The sequence below is a fragment of the Leopardus geoffroyi genome, chromosome B2 (assembly GCF_018350155.1).
Source record: "Leopardus geoffroyi isolate Oge1 chromosome B2, O.geoffroyi_Oge1_pat1.0, whole genome shotgun sequence".
NCBI classification, from domain to species: domain Eukaryota; kingdom Metazoa; phylum Chordata; class Mammalia; order Carnivora; family Felidae; genus Leopardus; species Leopardus geoffroyi.
This window is the reverse complement of record NC_059332.1, coordinates 132785851-132805392: the sequence shown is the minus strand read 5'-3', so window position 1 is coordinate 132805392 and position 19542 is coordinate 132785851. Positions and strand designations below refer to the sequence as shown.

At 41.3% G+C, this 19542-nt stretch overlaps 1 long non-coding RNA gene across 2 annotated transcripts in view; it reads left to right on the top strand.

Moving 5' to 3' along the window:
- Positions 1-19542, top strand: part of LOC123609842 — a 75795-nt gene that overhangs the window by 33472 nt on the left and 22781 nt on the right. For both annotated transcript variants that reach the window (XR_006717990.1, XR_006717989.1), the window contains one exon: positions 9643-9785. This is a non-coding gene — a long non-coding RNA (uncharacterized LOC123609842). The remainder of the gene's footprint in view (positions 1-9642; positions 9786-19542) is intronic.

The window sequence follows — 19542 nt, the reverse complement described above, 5'->3', positions numbered from 1 at the left end:
TACCTCAGCAACTGTGAGATCTTGATCCGAGCCCAAAACAAGAGTCCGATGTGCAACCAACCTGAGCCACCCAGGTGCCTCCTAAGCAGTTTTTGTATTAGTCTCTTCATCTGAAGTGTGTTGCGTGCCGGGATCCTGACTCATCCAGTCCTTAGGACTCTCTTAAAGATACAACTCTCAGACTGACTTGCTAACCGTCATTTTATGGCTAACCTCTGTGCCTGGGGCCACAGGGCACACGCAATAGATGGCATGCTGTGGCATCACGATTACAATTACTCTCATAGGGGTGTGAGCTGGAGAGGCAGCGAGGGCAAGGCTTTGGAAGATAACCAGGCTGTTGTACTCCCTGATATTATGACAAGGATGATGACAAATATTTCGGGGAGTGTTGCCGGACTCTGAGTGTGCCAGAGAGTATAAAAATAGACTACTTTACCTTCAAGACAAAAGTGGTCAACCAGAAAGGTTCTATGGAGGCTTCGAAAGAATTCCTTCCTAATCGCTTCTCAGCCTTCTGGCTAAGATCAAGTGTAGAAGAATTCCTTCCGGCCTATAGCTGCAGAGCCAAAATGAAGAAGGATCAGACCTAAAACTGAACTGCTTGGTTGCCGAATTACAAATCTGGTTAAGCCTGAGTCTCTTTTGCTAAGATCAGAACACTGGCTGGGAAGGAAGAGATTCTGAAGTAGGGACATTCGTGCAGACGGCATTTGAATCTTCAAATCATCCGGAACCTCCCTTGTTGCGATTTCAAATAGTCCGTCCTCTCCTGTCTCAGGAAATCACCCTTTTCTGTCCCTGAGAACTTGGAATGATATTTCCTGAGGCTGTTGCCTTACCTGGGGGATGCCTTTTCTTATAGACCCAACCATAAGGCCTCGAAGCCCGGAAGGATAGTTAAATCACCGCCCGGCACAGGGGGGAACTGTGCGTTCCCGTGGGGGGTGGAAGACATGCTAAATAGGCCAAAGGAACTACAGGTGCTTCTTACTGCTTCTAGATGGGCCAGAACCCAGGAAGTAGTACATGACAGAATAGATCCTATTAGATCAGGATTTCCAAATTTTGACTTAAAGGCCAGTGGCGCACCCCCTGTTTTTAGATGACATGCAAACTAAGAATGGTTGTTACGTTTCTAAATGGTTGGAAAAGAAAGTATTTTATGTCACATGGAAATGATATAAAACTCAAATTCCAGCGTCCATAAGTAAAGCTTTACTTCAGTGTCCATAAATAAAGGGATGCAGCCATGCCCTTTGGTCTTTGGGTGCTTTTGCACTGCAAGGTGAGTACTCATGACAGAAACTGGCTCTCACAGCTAAAAATTATTTACAGTCTGTCTCTTGACAGAAAAAAAAGTTTGCTGATCTGTGTTCCCTATCCTTGAAATAATAGTTTCAAGTGTCACCATTAAATTGGAATCCTAGTTAAAAAAAAATTTTTTTAATGTTTATTTTTTAGAGAGAGAGAGAGAGAGAGAGAGAGAGACAGAGCACTAGTGGTTGAGAGGCAGAGAGAGAGGAAGACACAGAATCTGAAGCAGGCTCTGGCCGGGCTCTGAGCTGTCAGTGCAGAGCCTGACACAGGGCTTGAACCCATGAGCCCTGAGATCATGACTTGAGCTGAAGTCGGAAGTTTAACTTACTGAGCCACCCAGGTGCCTTGGGATCCTAGCTTTATTATTATTTTTTTAAATTTATTTCTTTTTTTTTCTTTTTTTTTTAATATATGAAGTTTATTGTCAAGTTGGTTTCCATACAACACCCAGTGCTCATCCCAAAAGGTGCCCTCCTCAATACCCATCACCCACCCTCCCCTCCCTCCCACCCCCCATCAACCCTCAGTTTGTTCTCAGTTTTTAAGAGTCTCTTACGCTTTGGCTCTCTCCCACTCTAACCTCTTTTTTTTTTTCCTTCCCCTCCCCCATGGGTTTCTGTTAAGTTTCTCAGGATCCACATAAGAGTGAAACCATATGGTATCTATCTTTCTCTGTATGGCTTGTTTCACGTAGCATAACACTCTCCGGTTCCATCCATGTTGCTACAAAGGGCCATATTTCATTCTTTCTCATTGCCATGTAGTATTCCATTGTGTATATAAACCACAATTTCTTTATCCATTCATCAGTTGATGGACATTTAGGCTCTTTCCATCATTTGGCTATTGTTGAGAGTGCTGCTACAAACATTGGGGTACAAGTGCCCCTATGCATCAGTATTCCTGTATCCCTTGGGTAAATTCCTAGCAGTGCCATTGCTGGGTCATAGGGTAGGTCTATTTTTAATTTTCTGAGGAACCTCCACACTGTTTTCCAGAGCGGCTGCACCAGTTTGCATTCCCACCAACAGTGCAAGAGGGTTCCTGTTTCTCCACATCCTCGCGAGCATCTATAGTCTCCTGGATTTGTTCATTTTGGCCACTCTGACGGGTGTGAGGTGATATCTGAGTGTGATTTTGATTTGTATTTCCCTGATGAGGAGCGACACTGAGCATCTTTTCATGTGCCTGTTGGCTGTCCGGATGTCTTCTTTAAGAAGTGTCTATTCATGTTTTCTGCCCATTTCTTCACTGGATTATTTGTTTTTCGGGTGTGGAGTTTGGTGAGCCCTTTACAGATTTTGGATACTAGCCCTTTGTCTGATATGTCATTTGCAAATCTCTTCTCCCATTCCATTGGTTGCCTTTTAGTTTTGTTGGTTGTTTCCTTTGCTGTGCAGAAGCTTTTTTTTTTTTTTTTAATTTTTTTTTCAACATTTATTTATTTTTGGGACAGAGAGACAGAGCATGAACGGGGGAGGGGCAGAGAGAGAGGGAGACACAGAATCGGAAGCAGGCTCCAGGCTCTGAGCCATCAGCCCAGAGCCTGACGCGGGGCTCGAACTCACGGACCGCGAGATCATGACCTGGCTGAAGTCGGACGCTTAACTGACTGCGCCACCCAGGCGCCCCCTGTGCAGAAGCTTTTTATCTTCATAAGGTCCCAGTAGTTCATTTTTGCTTTTAATTCCCTTGCCTTTGGGGATGTGTCAAGTAAGAAATTGCTACGGCTGAGGTCAGAGAGGTCTTTCCCTGCTTTCTCCTCTAGGGTTTTGATGGTTTCCTGTCTTACATTCAGGTCCTTTATCCATTTTGACTTTATTTTTGTGAATGGTGTGAGAAAGTGGTCTAGTTTCAACCTTCTGCATGTTGCTGTCCAGTTCTCCCAGCACCATTTGTTAAAGAGACTGTCTTTTTTCCATTGGATGTTCTTTCCTGCTTTGTCAAAGATGAGTTGGCCATACGTTTGTGGGTCTAGTTCTGGGGTTTCTATTCTATTCCATTGGTCTATGTGTCTGTTTTTGTGCCAATACCATGCTGTCTTGATGATGACAGCTTTGTAGTAGAGGCTAAAGTATGGGAATGTGATGCCTCCTGCTTTGGTCTTCTTCTTCAAAATTACTTTGGCTATTCGGGGCTTTTGTGGTTCCATATGAATTTTAGGATTGCTTGTTCTAGCTTCGAGAAGAATGCTGGTGCAATTTTGATTGGGATTGCATTGAATGTGTAGATAGCTTTGGGTAGTATTGACATTTTGACAATATTTATTCTTCCAATCCATGAGCATGGATGTTTTTTCTATTTCTTTATATCTTCTTCAGTTTCCTTCATAAGCTTTCTATAATTTTCAGCATACAGATCTTTTACATCTTTGGTCAGATTTATTCCTAGGTATTTTATGCTTCTTGGTGCAATTGTGAATGGGATCAGTTTCTGTGTCTTTATGTTGCTTCATTATTAGTGTATAAGAATGCACCTGATTTCTGTGCATTGATTTGTATCCTGCAACTTTGCTAAATTCATGTATCAGTTGTAGCAGACTTCTGGTGGAGTCTATCGGATTTTCCATGTATAATATCATGTCATCTGCAAAAAGTGAAAGCTTAACTTCATCTTTGCCAATTTTGATGCTTTGATTTCCTTTTGTTGTCTGATTGCTGATGATAGAACTTCCAACACTATGTTAAACAACAGAGGTGAGAGTGGACATCCCTGTCGTGTTCCTGATCTCAGGGAAAAAGCTCTCAGTTTTTCCCCATTGAGGATGATGTTAGCTGTGGGCTTTTCATAAATGGCTTTTATGATCTTTAAGTATGTACCTTCTATCCCTACTTTCTCGAGGGTTTTTATTAAGAAAGTTTGCTGCATTTTGTCAGAGGCCTTTTGTGCATCGATTGACAGGATCATATGCTTCTTATCTTTTCTCTTATTAATGTGATGTATCACATTGATTGATTTGTGAATGTTGAACCAGCCCTGCATCCCAGGAATGAATCCCACTTGATCATGGTGAATAATTATTTTTATAAGCTGTTGAATTCGATTTTCTAGTATCTTATTGAGAATTTTTGCATCCATATTCATCAGGGATATTGGCCTGTAGTTCTCTTTTTTTACTGGGTCTCTGGCTGGTTTAGGAATCAAAGTAATACTGGCTTGATAGAATGAGTCTGGAAGTTTCCCTCCCTTTCTATTTCTTGGAATAGCTTGAGAAGGATAGGTATTATCTCTGCTTTAAATGTCTGGTAGAACTCCCCTGGGAAGTCATCTGATCCTAGACTCTTATTTGTTGGGAGATTTTTGCTGATTGATTCAATTTCTTCACTGGTTATGGGTGTGTTCAAGCTTTCTATTTCCTCCTGATTGAGTTTTGGAAGCGTGTGAGTGTTTAGGAATTTTTCCATTTCTTCCAGGTTGTCCAGTTTGTTGGCATATAATTTTTCATAGTATTCCCTGATGATTGCTTGTATCTCTGAGGGATTGGTTGTAATAATTCCATTTTCATTCATGATTTTATCTATTTGGGTCATCTTCCTTTTCTTTTTGAGAAGCCTGGCTAGAGGTTTATCAATTTTATTTATTTTTTCAAAAAACCAACTCTTGGTTTCATTGATTTGCTCTACAGTTTTTTTAGATTCTATATTGTTTATTTCTGCTCTGATCTTTATTATTTCTCTTCTTCTGCTGGGTTTAGGCTGTCTTTGCTGCTCTGCTTCTATTTCCTTTAGGTGTGCTGTTAGATTTTATATTTGGGATTTTTCTTGTTTCTTGAGATAGGCCTGGATTGCGATGTATTTTCCTCTCAGGACTGTCTTCGCTGCATCCCAAAGCATTTGGATTGTTTTATTTTCATTTTTGTTTGTTTCCATATATTTTTTTAAATTTCTTCTTTAATTGCCTGGTTGACCCATTCATTCTTTAATAGAGTGTTCTTTAACCTCCATGCTTTTGGAGGTTTTCCAGACTTTTTCCTGTGGTTGATTTCAAGCTTCATAGCATTGTGGTCTGAAAGTATGCATGGTATGATTTCAATTCTTGTATACTTATGAAGGGCTGTTTTGTGACCCAGTATGTGATCTATCTTGGAGAATGTTCCATGTGCACTCGAGAAGAAAGTATATTCTGTTGCTTTGGGATGCAGAGTTCTAAATATATCTGTCAAGTCCATCTGATCCAATGTATCATTGAGGGCCCTTGTTTCTTTATTGACTGTGTGTAGATGATCTATTCATTTCTGTAAGTGGAGTGTTAAAGTCCCCTGCAATTACCACATTCTTATCAATAAGGTTGCTTATGTTTGTGAGTAATTGTTTTATATATTTGGGGGCTCCTGTATTCGGCGCATAGACATTTAGAATTGTTAGCTCTTCCTGATGGATAGACCCTGTGATTATTATATAATGCCCTTCTTCATCTCTTGTTACAGCCTTTAATTTAAAGTCTAGTTTGTCTGATGTAAGTATGGCTACTCCAGCTTTCTTTTGACTTCCAGTGGCATGATAAATAGTTCTCCATCCCCTCACTCTCAATCTGAAGGTGTCCTCAGGTCTAAAATGAGTCTCTTGTAGACAGCAAATAGATGGGTCTTGTTTTTTTTATCCATTCTGATACCCTATGTCTTTTGGTTGGTGCATTTAGTCCATTTACATTCAGTGTTATTATAGAAAGATATGGGTTTAGAGTCATTGTGATGTCTGTAGGTTTCATGCTTGTAGCCATGTCTCTGGTACTTTGTCTCACAGGATCCCCCTTAGGATCTCTTGTAGGGCTGGTTTAGTGGTGACAAATTCCTTCAGTTTTTGTTTGTTTGGGAAGACCTTTATCTCTCCTTCTATTCTAAATGACAGACTTGGTGGATAAAGGATTCTCGGCTGCATATTTTTTTCTGTTCATCATATTGAAGATCTCCTGCCATTCCTTTTTGTCCTGCCAAGTTTCAGTAGAGAGATCAGTCACGAGTCTTATAGGTCTCCCTTTGTATGTTAGAGAACGTTTATCTCTAGCTGCTTTGAGAATTTTCTCTTTATCCTTGTATTTTGCCAGTTTCACTATGATATGTCGTGCAGAAGATCGATTCAAGTTATGTCTGAAGGGCGTTCTCTGTGCCTCTTGGATTTCAATGCTTTTTCCTTCCCCAGATCAGGGAAGTTCTCAGCTATTATTTCTTCAAGTACACCTTCAGCACCTTTCCCTCTCTCTTCCTCCTCTGGAATACCAATTATGTGTAGATTATTTCTCTTTAGTGCATCACTTAGTTCTCTAATTTTCCCCTCATAGTCCTGGAGTTTTTTTTATCTTTTTCTCAGCTTCTTCTTTTTCCATAATTTTATCTTCTAGTCCACCTATTCTCTCCTCTGCCTCTTCAATCCGAGCCGTAGTTGTCTCCATTTTATTTTGTAGTTCATTGATAGCATTTTTTAGCTCCTCCTGGCTGTTCTTTAGTCCCTTGATCTCTGTAGCAAGAGATTCTCTGCTGTCCTTTATACTGTTTTCAAGCCCAAAGATTAATTTTATGACTCTTATTCTAAATTCACTTTCTGTTATATTGTTTAAATCATTTTTGATCAGTTTGTTAGCTGTTGTTATTTCCTGGACATTTTTCTGAGGGGAATTCTTCCGTTTCGTCATTTTGGATAATCCCTGGAGTGGTGCGGGACTGTGGGGCACTTCCCCTGTGCTGTCTTGAATAAGTTGCGTTGGTGGGCGGGGCCGCAGTCAGACCTGATGTCTGCCCCCAGCCCACCGCTGGGGCCACAGTCAGACTGGTGTGTGCCTTGTCTTCCCCTCTCCTAGGGGCAGGATTCACTGTGGGGTGGCGTGGCCCATCTGGGCTACTTGCACACTGCCAGGCTTGTGGTGCTGGGGATCTGGCGTATTAGCTGGGGTGGATCGGCAAGGTGCACAGGGGCAGGAGGGGCAGGCTCAGCTCGCTTTTCCTTTTGAGATCTGCTTCGGGATGGGCCCTGCAGCACCGGGAGGGAGTCAGACCCGCCGGAGGGATGGATCTGCAAAAGCACAGCGTTGGGTGTTTGCGCGGTGCAAGCAAGTTCCCTGGCAGGAACTGGTTCCCTTTGGGCTTTTGGCTGGGGGATGGGTGAGGGAGGTGGCGCTGGCGAGTGCCTTTGTTCCCCGCCATGCTGAGCTCTGTCATCCGGGGCTCAACAACTCTCCCTCCTGTTGACCTCCAGCCCTCCCGCTCTCTGAGCAGAGCTGTTAACTTATAACCTTCCAGATGTCAAGTTCAGCTTGCTGTCGGAACACACTCTGTCCGGCCCCTCCGCTTTTGCCAGCCAGACTCAGGGGCTCTACTTGGCCGGAGGGCCACCCCTCCGCCCCGGCTCCCTCCCACCAGTCCGTGCAGCGCGCACCACCTCGCCACCCTTCCTACCCTCTCCCGTGGGCCTCTTGTCTGCGCTTGGCTCCGGAGACTCTGTTCTGCTAATCCTCTGGCGGTTTTCTGGGTTATTTAGGCAGGTGTAGGTGGAATCTAAGTGATCAGCAGGACGCGCAGTGAGCCCAGCGTCCTCCTACGCCGCCATCTTCCCAGGATCCCGGGATCCTTGCTTTAATGGGAATGATGAGGTCCTGGCTAGGCAGAGGCCAAGTGGTGGTCCTTAACCACTAGAAAAAATAGGCACAATTTCTATCATAGGTAGAGTCAGAATGGCCAACTGCTTTGACTTGTTGGAATCTGTGGTAGTAGTGAGTTGATTGTGGGTTTACAGGAATGAAATGAATGTGTATTCCACTGAGATATTGACTGAGATACAGAACCTTGTGGGTGTAAACGTGATTACACACTCCACAATGAGAACTCACAGGCTATCATCAATTCTAGAGGTAAGTCAATTCAGAACTAGAGGGGTCACTGAGGAGAAGCTGGGTCCCTGTGATGTATTCTGTGGAAAATCACATAGCCACAGATGTAAACTGTAAATCTTTAAGTGTTTCCCACAGGCCATTTATAGGGTGATTGTGCATTGGGGCCCTGGGGAAAGGGTATTTTCCAGACCTTCCATATAAGATACTCTGGGTTGAGGTTGATCATTAAATGCCCATTATGCCATTGTGACCCACCCACCAGTCAGTGCGGGGGCTATGGAGTTGTATAGATGACATCATTCTTAAACAAGTTATTATGAAAAACTTCAAACCTGTTACAAAAAAATTTCAGACACATAGAGGTATAGAGAATGGTTATAGGTGAAGTCCTCATCCTCTAACAATTATTAATATATTGTTTTATCTAACCATACTAACACATTCCCCCATGTATGGGAGAGTTCTAAAAAGAATTTCCAGACATCACATTATCTATAAACACTTTATTATGTACCTCCAACAGATAAGGAATATTTATTTGTTTGTTTGTTTATTTATTTATAATCTCTACACTCAATGTGGTGCTCGAATTCACAACCCTGAGATCAAGAGTTGCATGCTCTTCCAGTGGAGCCAGCCAGATGCCCAGGACTTTTTCTTTTTAATGTAATCGCAATATCATGAACACATTGAAAGAAATAACTATAGTTTCCTTTTTAAAAATTTTTTAAATGTATTTTATTAAACATTTTTTTAATGTTTATTTATTTTTGAGATAGATAGAGCATAAGCCTGGGGGGGGGGGCAGAGAGAGAGGAAGACACAGAATCTGAAGCAGGATTCAGGCTCTTAGCTGTCAGCACGGAGCCAGATGCAGGGCTCAAACTCACGTACCGTGAGATCATTCCTTAAGCCAAAGTCAGATGTTTAACCAACTGAGACGCTCAGGTGCCCCAACAATAGTTTCTTAATATTATCTACTACACAGCTCACGTTTGAATTTCCCCAAATGCATCAAAAAATGACTTTTTTGATGATTTGGTTGAATCAGTACCTAAATAAATTCCTGATATATCTCAAGCATCTTTAATCTATAACAGTTCCCTCTCCCTACTCTTTATGATGTTTGGTGAAGAAACTGGGTCATTGGTCTTGTAGACTTTCATTTATTCCAAAAGTTTCCAGTCTCCCTCACAGTACCCTCACCAAGTCAAAATGATAAACTAAAAGCTGTGCAACATTTCTGAAAGTAATTGTGGAGATTAGGGCCATATTTCTATTTAACTTACTTATGTCATTGACCCAAAGGCTAGGTCGATCTTGGAGAATGACCATGAGTTGTCATAAACTTAAATAGTGACACCATTATAGCTGCTCTTCAGATATGCTATCTTTCTTGGAGTAAATCAGGAAAGTCTTGCACCTTGTTTGTAGCTACTGACCTAACAAAAAAATTCCTATCTCCAATAGTAAAATCCAAAGCATTTTTTATTTTTACAGAGGGCCCAGAGTAACCTCTTAATAGACCAGGTCAACTCTCCTGATCTTTATCGTAATGTACTAGAGGCACCTTGCTCGTCTTGATGTCCTGCAGAAAATTACACCGATCCATCGCATTAATGACATTTTGATAATCAGATCTGGTGAGTAAAAAATAGCCAATAACTTATATATCTTAGTAAGACTTTTGTGTCTGTGGGTGGGAGATAAACCCCACAAAAATTCAAGGATTTACTATATTGGTTAGTTGCTAGAATTCTAATGTTCTGGTGTTTATCTGTATATTGCTTCTAAAGAGAAAGTCAAGTTATTATAGCTTGAACTGCACACCGCAATTTTGGGATTTTGGGTGGGGTTTTTTGGATTTTGGAGGCCCTATAAACCACCTTTGTGTATGTTACTCTGTTTCATTTACTGACTTGCTTAAAAGGCTGTTATTATTATTTTTTTCAATGAGGCTGTTGTTTTTGAGAGGAGACCTAAAGAGAGCTCTATAGAAGCTTCGCACAGTGGTGGGAGCTGCCTTACCACTTGCGCTTAATGATTCTTGTTGTGTATATGGCCTTCAGTAAAGCCTCAATAGGAGGATCATTGTGTATTGGCTTTCCCACCCTAGGATTTCAGAAGAAACTCTGACCTTTCCTTCTGTCAAGACTCTCTGTGTGATAAGCAGTTCCCGCTTTGCTATGGGGTCCTTAGAAAGACAGGATAGCTGACCATGAGACACCAAGGGACCGTGAGATTTGAGAAGCTCATTATTGTCTGGTCTTTTCCGATCTACCATATCCTAAACTGCATAGAAACGATCCATTGTTCCTAAAAGTGGGTCTAGGTGTGAGTAGCTCCAAAGGGTGCTAGTAAATTTGATGAAAAGGTGGCTCAGATTCTCATGGTACCATTTTCTCCTCACTACCTTTCCTTCATCTCATACATACGGCCTCGTGGGGAGTTGCCTATGACCGATGAACAGAAGAGGAAAAATTGAAAGCCTGGTTGACATGTGAGTGCGTCTAATACACCGGCACCAGCTGGTAGCAGAGAGTTAACGTGTTTGTACAGATTTGGTTAAGAGTGCCTCTCTGGTCATTGGTGACGGGGAACTTCCTTAGGGGCAGAGCTTTCACAGTACATCTGGTGCTCTTCTGCCCTTAGAAAAGAAGGTGGTCTGAAGTATAGATGTGCATGGGGTCACAGGCCTGCTAGCAGATTGGCTGACTCCTCAGGGTCTTAGACAAACTGGCAGGTTCATGACAAGAAGGTCTTAGAAAAAGGGAATGCCCCTCCCAAGCTGGGTGTCAGTAATGAGGTGGCAGGATGTCCTGTGCTGTAGATGTCAGCCTTTTACCAGCCATAGTAGTTGCTCAAAAGACTCATTTACAGAGGTGCCTGGGTGGCTCAGTAGATTGTCTGACTTCAGCTCAGGTCATGATCTCGCGGTTCGTGAGTTCAAGCCCCACATCGGGTTGTCTGCTATCAGCACAGTGCCCGCTTCAGACGCTCTGCTCCCCTCTCTCTCTGCCCCTCCCCTGCTCCTGGTCTCTCTCTCTCTCCAAATAAATAGCCATTAAAAAAAAAGACTCATCTACAAAGTGGGCATGGCATGAGGGACGAAGTTATGCGTAGGCTTAACAGCATAGACTCTCTCTTAACAAGGCTAATCAGACTGTTGCTATTGCTGAGTGGTCAACCTGTCTGCAGCACAGGCCAACACTTTGCCCTCAACATGGCTTCTTCTTCAGCAGAATCAGTCCGCCACCCAGTGATAAATCAAATATGTTGATTGAGGCTATCCTTACAGGACTAACGTTCTGGTTACAGATTTGGTTCCCTTCACACGTTTCTTCTGTCAGTACTCCCATCCACTATTGAGAGATCCACAAAATGGCATATTGTTCCTTACGACATCATCCGTCACCAAGAAACTCATTTCAGAGTGAAAGAAGTCTGGCAATAAGTTCACGCCCATGAGATTCATTGGTCTCCCACTTACTCGTGATCTAAAAGCAGGTGGACTGATAGAACAGCAGAACTGATAGAAAAGTATAAAATCTGAGTTACAGGGTCAGCTTGAAGACAGGGCTTTGTGATGTTTTAGTGCTCTCCCGCAGGAAGTAATCTACACTTTATTTCAGTATTGTTTTTATTCTTCCCTTACAGTCAGGATATATAATCTGGGAACCCAGAAGTGGAGTTATGAGTGACTCTTCTCACTATTGCACCTGAGAATCTAGAATTTCTCCTTCTCATTTCTGCAACTTTGGTCTTAGTGAGTTGGGACTCCTATTGCCTAAGGGATGGGTGTTTCCATCAGGTTATACAGTTTTGTTGAAGTAAATTAGAGAGAATGCCCCGATGGCCATTTTGGGCTCTCTGAGGCACTGAAGCAGCAGGCCATGATGCCTGATCCCTATTACCAAAGGGAAACTGGGTTATTGTTTTACATGGTGGGTAGGGAGGGCCTGGTCTGAAAGGCAGTCACTGGGCCACCTCTAGCATTTATCACTACCTGGCATACTACATATTTGTTTATTGTCCCTCCTAAACTGTAAGTTCCATGAATATGGGGGCTCCACCCACCTTGTTCACTGCTGGATCCCTGGCTCCTATAGTTTAGTAGTTGCTTAATAAACACTTGCTGTGTCAATGGATGTGCACCGGTGATTCCGTCCACGGAGTTAAACTTTTAGACCCGGGAGTCTGGGTTTTTACCTGGGTTCTGTTACTTTTACCTTCTGACCTAGGTGAATTTGTGAGCTGAAACTTCCCCTACATTAGTTTTCTCACTGGTTCAGGGACTACCACTACAAGTCTGAATTTCTTCATAATCTAAAAGGCTCTGAAAGCCCTAAGTTTTTGTATGTTTGCCATACATTTATTTAGAGGCACAACTTGACCTGACTTTATATGAGCTACCTATAGGTTTTGTTGTCCCAATTAATGTGAATATTCATAGATTTAATTGGAAATTTTAACATGTTTACAGCGTGCTTCTGTGGGACCCGTGGTTTTTATGTCTTTGATGGCACATACACCTTCATCCCTTTCTAAAATCTGAAAAATAATCTGAGTTTCAAGACACATTTGGCTTCAGGGTTTTTGATTATGGAATTACGCACCAAGAGTAGTACCTACCTTATTAGGCTGTTGTGTAGATTCAGTGAATTAATATATGTGAAGTGGTTAGTGCCTGTCACACAGTGAGCAATAAATGTTAACTGTCACTGATGTTTAAGACCCATGGTTTTCTCTGACATTGTGCTGGTGGGATCCCTTAAACTCCTTTCATATCATAGTTGAGACTGGTTTGTATCTTCACTCTGGGTAATGTGTATTGTGCTTATTTTCTGTGTCGGAGGGACGGGAGAGGAGGACAGCTCATTTGGATTGTGGGAAGCTACTTTTTGTGAGTCTGGTTTATGCTTCTGCTTTTGTCACTCCAGTTTGATCCAAAGCCCTGCCCAGAGTCTACTAGAACTATGTGAGCTGATGTCTGAGGCCTGGAGAGAACAAACGCAGGGTGAATTCTGGAAATGATTCCTCACCTGGAGATAAGCTTCACCTTCTTTACCTGCTTCTTCCCAACTACTGTTCATATGGCTGAACTAAGATCAGACATGTGGGCTGGACTTACAACCTCATCATCTGTGGGGAAGGAGGGGTTCAACACCCAGGGTTCTTTGTGCCTTTTTCACCCTGGGCCTTTAGCGCTTTCTATGAGCTTGTTTTACTTCTCTTCTGTTCATATTTCTTGTTTTGTTTTGTTTTGTTTTTGGTGTTCTGTTTCGCTGGATGCATATATTTTGTTGGATATAATTAGCTCTAGGTCACCGTGAATAGCCTGTCTTTTCTTTGCAGTTTTGTTTTGAGCAGGAAAAAAAAAAAAAAAAACTCAACAAGATACAAAATAGACAATGAGCTCTGGAGATTTTTTTTTTTTTTTCCTGCTTCTGGGGGAACACAGGTAGATTTTTACATTTTCTTTCTTTGGACTTTCCGCAACTTTTATCTTCTTCCTACACTGGAAGTATTCTTTTTATATGTATATTTAACTTTTTCTTCTTTCTCCCTCTTCCTTTTTTCCCTTCACTATTAGTAGATATACTACTTCCTGGAATAATCTCTCTCTCCACCTCCTCCCCCTCTTCAGCTTATGCTTTTCACAGAGTAGGCATAAGGCTGTGTCTCTTCTTATGTTTGATTGCTACTGGTTTAGCTTTTTTAGGTCTTGTTTTACTTAAAATTTGTAAATTTATTTAGTTGTGGTGGGAGAGAATCTGTGATAGTGTCACTCTGCCAACTTACTCTGAAAATCTCATCAACTACATGATCTTTTATAGTATAAAGGTATGTTGTCCTCTAGGGCAGTTTGTAGGAATTAATGGGTCAGGATAACTAGACATATGGTAGTTAAATCTTTGTGTGCAGAAGGGAGTTGGAAGATGCCCGCAGAGCTGAGCTCTTCTAAGTGCCACAGTGAATGATTTCCATCAATTCAGGAGCACTGATTGCATACATTCTCATTGTTTTCTCCTCTTTTCTGCTGGATACAGCAGATAAAAATCCTAATGACTGGGCTGCCCAGAGAATCATTTTTTTTTATTTTTATTCTTTTAAATTTTATAATATTTTCTTTCATTTATTTGCAAAATTTTTATTTAATTTAGTTTTCAAATTTACACGCAAGTTAGTTAGCATATAGTGCAACAATGATATCAGGAGTAGGTTCCTTAATGCCCCTTACTCATTTAGCCCATCCCCTCTCCCACAACCCTTCCAGCAACCCTCTGTTTGTTCTCCGTATTTATGAGTCTCTTATGTTTTTGTCCCCCTCCCTGTTTTTATATTATTTTTGTTTCCCTTCCTTTATGTTCATCTGTTTTGTCTCTTAAAGTCCTCATATGAGTGAAGTCATATGGTATTTGTCTTTCTCTGACTGACTGATTTCACTTAGCATAATCCACGTAGTTGCAAATGGCAAGATTTCATTCTTTTTGATTGCTGAGTAATACTCCATTGTATGTATATACCACATCCTCTTTATCCATTCATCCATCGATGGACGTTTGGGCTCTTTCCATACTTTGGCTATTGTTGACAGTGCTGCTATAAACATGGGGGTGCATGTGTCCCTTCGGAACAGCACACCTGTATCCCTTGGATAAATACCTAGTAGTGCAATTGCTGGGCCGTAGGGTAGTTCTATTTTTAATTTTTTGAGGAACCTCCATCCTGTTTTCCAGAGTCGCTGCATCAGTTTGCAATCCCACCAGCAGTGCCAAAGATATCCTTTTTCTGTACATCCTCGCCAACATCTGTTGTTGCCTAAATTGTTAATGTTAGCCATTCTGATAGGTGTGAGGTGGTATCTCATTGCGGTTTTGATTTGTATTTCCCTGCTGATGAGTGATGTTGAGCATTTTTTCATGTGTCGGTTGGCCATCTGGATATCTTCTTTGGAAAAGTGTCTATTCATGTCTTCTGCCCATTTCCTCACTGGATTATTTGTTTTTTGGGTGTTGAATTTGGTAACTTCTTTATAGATTGTGGATACTAACCCTTTATCTGATATGTCGTTTGCAAATATCTTCTCCCATTCTGTCCGTTGCCTTTTAGTTTTGCTGATTGTTTCCTTCGCTGTGCAGAAGCTTTTTATTTTGATGAGGTCCCAGTAGTTCATTTTTGCTTTTGTTTCCCTTGCCTCCGGAGACATGTTGAGTAAGATGTTGCTGCGGCCAAGGTCAAAGGGGTTTTTGCCTGCTTTCTCCTCGAGGATTTTGATGGCCTCCTGTCTTACATTGAGGTCTTTCATCCATTTTGAGTTTACTTTTGTGTATGGTGTAAGAAAGTGGTCCAGGTTTATTCTTCTGCATGTCGCGGTCCAGTTTTCCCAGAACCATTTGCTGAAGAGACTTTCTTTATTCCATTGGATACTCTTTCCGCTTTGTCAAAGATGAGTTGGCCATATATTTGTGGGTTCATTTCTGGGTTCTCTATTCTGTTCCATTGATCTGAGTGTCTGTTCTTGTGCCAGTACCATACTGTCTTGATGATTATAGCTTTGTAGTATAGTTTGAAGCCCATCAGAAAATCATTTTAATTCTTCATGTCACTATCCATGTATAACATAGCCTGAAAGGACTGCCTACTTTAAAACATCATTCATTATACACGTTTTTGAGCACTTACTATCAATGAGACACCTACAGATAGAGCAGAAAAATGAAAGAAACCGGAATTGCTGCCTTCATCCTGCTTCCAGCCTGTTGGAGGGAAACAGACAATAGACAACATGAGTACATTATGTCTCTTATTAGAAGATGTAAGAGCTATAGAGAAAAGCGAATCGAGGAAAACCAATAGAACTGGAAGCAGAGAGAGGGTTATGATTTTGCCTCTTTGAGGCAGGCCTCACAGGGAAGGTGACATCTGAGAAAAGATTTGAATGATATGAGGAAGCAAGTCCTGTGTACTTCTGGGGGGAAGAAGATTCCAGGCAGAGGGAACAGCAAGATAACATCCCCCCCCCCCCATTTTTCCTCCTCTTTTCTGCTGGAGATAGCATATAAAAGTGTTTTAATGAGTGGGCCGCTCTGAAAATTGTTCCAGTTCTCCATTTCCTATCTATGTAATATATAGCCTAAAGGAGCTGCATACTTTAAAGCAATTATTAACACTTGTAATAAAATTTAAGTATTCCTTTCAGCTATAAGAGTCAGTATGCATGCGTGAACAACTGTCAATAAAGATATGTTCTGATAAAGTTAACTGGGTGCTTGTTCTTTGAGTTAGCACATAGAGGTGACCAGTTACAAAGCCAAAGAAGGCCTGAGTGGCCATTGGTGGAGATATGCATCCAAGAGTTATGGAAAATCTGCTAAATTCTTTCAAGGAAAAATTTCTTCCCTGTTTCTATTTGTGTCTTGTTCCCTCTTTTAATACTCAAATAGCGGTCTGGGTTTGAATTGTGATTTCCTCTCTAATCTCTGCACTGATCTCTACTTCATGAAGCAGAGCGACGTGATCTAAAAGGCAACAAACTTCTATTTCAGTGAGCTAGATGTTTTTAGCAGGTAATTTCAATCTGAAAGTAAATTGTTCTCTGGAGATTATGTCCTTATTGCTGGTAGGGATTTTTTTTTTTTCGAGAAAGGATTTAACAAATAACTTCCAACATATGCTTAGTTGTATTTGAGAAAGACATAATAAAACAGTCTTTGGGATTTAGAACAATGATCTAAAAATAGCTGAGACTGTATTCCCATTTGGAAAAAAAATCGCTATGCAATGATTTTTTTTTTCTTCTCATTCTGAGCATTGCATAAAGCAAAGCCAATTCACAACAACTAAAGTATATTCTTAAAGAGAAGTCTCAAGTCATTTTCAGCTCAGGCCTCTGGAGACCTCATTATCCTGCCATTACAAACAGACCTGCGGCAAACTGTTTATGCCTTTCTGCTAGTGAGTTAAGCAAATGTCACAGGGATTGCTATGCAGATACATCTACTAGTCGCTGGCACTTACACGGATGTGCCCAGGTATACCCTTACTGGATAAGGATGAGTAGACATACAGCACTTAAATTTTTGTGTGCAGAAGGGAGTCAGAAGATGCCCATAGAACTGTGTCCTAAGTGCCACAGGGAATGAAGTCCATCAATTCAAGCTTGCTGATTGTATACATTCCCATTTTTTCCTCTTCTTTTCTGCTGGATACAGCACATAAAAGTCCTCTAATGACTGCTCAGAAAATTATTTCAGTTCTTCACTTCTTTCAAATCTGCAGTATCCATGAATACTATAGCTTTAGGGGCTTCATACTTTAAAGCATGCATTGACTCTTTATGGAATTAACATGTTTTGGAAAACCTGTGTTTTCATTTAATGGCAACTTAAATTGATGCAGGTTTTACATCAGTGATTCCCCATGGCCATACTCCTGAGCAGGTATATCAGAATCACAGATGTTTATGGGTCCTTTTGAAAATTCCCATGTTCTCACTGCTGTTCTGCTTGTGTCCTTACAAGGGAAATGGGGGTTCTCACCTCTTGTTTTCACGGTGAGTAATAATCTTCATTGTGGAGGATTACTATTCTAGAGTGGAGAATATAGTGGCCCACAGAAATGTTGGAGACAAAGTTGAGAACTATAAGGAGGCTTCCTCTTCTGTGGCCCTACAAAATCAAGTTTACACTGCAATCTTAGGGTAGTTTCTATACTGCCTTGGTAGTGTTCATTCCTATGTCTATCTCCTCCTCCTAGGAGCATGTTGAGGGCAAGAATGGGAATTGCTTACATTGTAACACCTTGCATGTAGCAGTTGCTCATACATATTTATTGAATGGATGAATGACTAATTTTAAAAATACAATAGTATTTTGAGGGATCAAAGTAGTATCAGATTATCCTAGTCTTTAAGGAATTTCATATCTAATTGGCACAATAAAACATATATATGGGGGCGCCTGGGTGGCGCAGTCGGTTAAGCGTCCGACTTCAGCCAGGTCACGATCTCACGGTCCGTGAGTTCGAGCCCCGCGTCAGGCTCTGGGCTGATGGCTCATGATGGCTCAGAGCCTGGAGCCTGTTTCCAATTCTGTGTCTCCCTCTCTCTCTCTCTGACCCTCCCCCGTTCATGCTCTGTCTCTCTCTGTCCCAAAAATAAATAAACGTTGAAAAAAAAATTAAAAAAAAAAACATATATATGTAAGGAAGAAAAACAAATTTTGGGTTAAGACACAGAAGTCTAAGGAGAATAAATTTCATTAAATGAGAGACCATGTTATTTAGCTGAGTGTGTTGATAGATTTCCATATGCAAATGTAGGCTTGATACTGATTTTGAGAGTAAGGACTGGAGGGAATTGTTTTACTAAACTTGATGAAAACATAGTTTCTAGAAGGTGTTCCAGAAAGGAGGGGGATGGGATTGAGGCTGTCAGAAAGTGGGTGGGCGAGTTGCCTTTTTGGACTGTTGTGATGTAGACCCTGCTTGGTCTTACTAGCTGTTTTGTAAGGACTATTAATTACAGATTGATAATTATGTACATTTCTTGTAGAATATGTATGGGATATCCGCATATATAATATTCTTGTGCCGTTGTGCACACAAACACATTTCTGAATGAATAAGGTGCAAAACAGCAACTGACTAGATATTTATGTAATTGTGATATACATTTCTTGTTTTCTAAACTTTTGGTTAAGTCTATCAAATCTTATATGAATGGAGTTTATTTGCCTATCATGGGTTGGTTTTGCCTTGTGGACATCAGGCAAAGGAGCTGAGTTCCACATCTGAATTAACCAGGGGCAGAATAGGAACGTCAAGGATAGGAGAGGAAGATAATCCACACACAACTAATTGCACAGAAGAAAGGGTTCAGAGTAAGAGATGAATATAAGCATAAGAGCCACCCCCCAGTGGTGCCCCTGGGTGGCTCAGTCAGGTAAGCGTCCTACTCTTGATTTTGACTCAGGTCATGATCTCACAATTTGTGGGATCAAGCCCAGTGTCGGGTTCTGTGCTGATAGTGCGAAGCCTGCTTGGGATTCTTTCTCTCCTTCTCTCTCTCTGCCCCTCCCCTGCTCATGCTCTCTCTCTCTCTCACTCTCTCTCAAAAGTACATAAATAAACCTTTTTTTAAAGCCATCCCCAGCAATTCACCAGAATCTTGTGGTATGTTAAGGACTGGCAGGAGAAGGGTTTGAGACACACCAAGATTGATCTTAATGGGTAGAAAGGCTCTATCTGACATCTGAGTTATAGATACATTAAAAAAAGAAACGAAAATCACTATGCGATATATTACAAATGTCAGATGAATGACAGATAGAATGAATAGTGGAGGAGTTCAAAGTGGGGGAATTCATTTGAACCGAGGCAAATGGGAAGGTTTTTTGA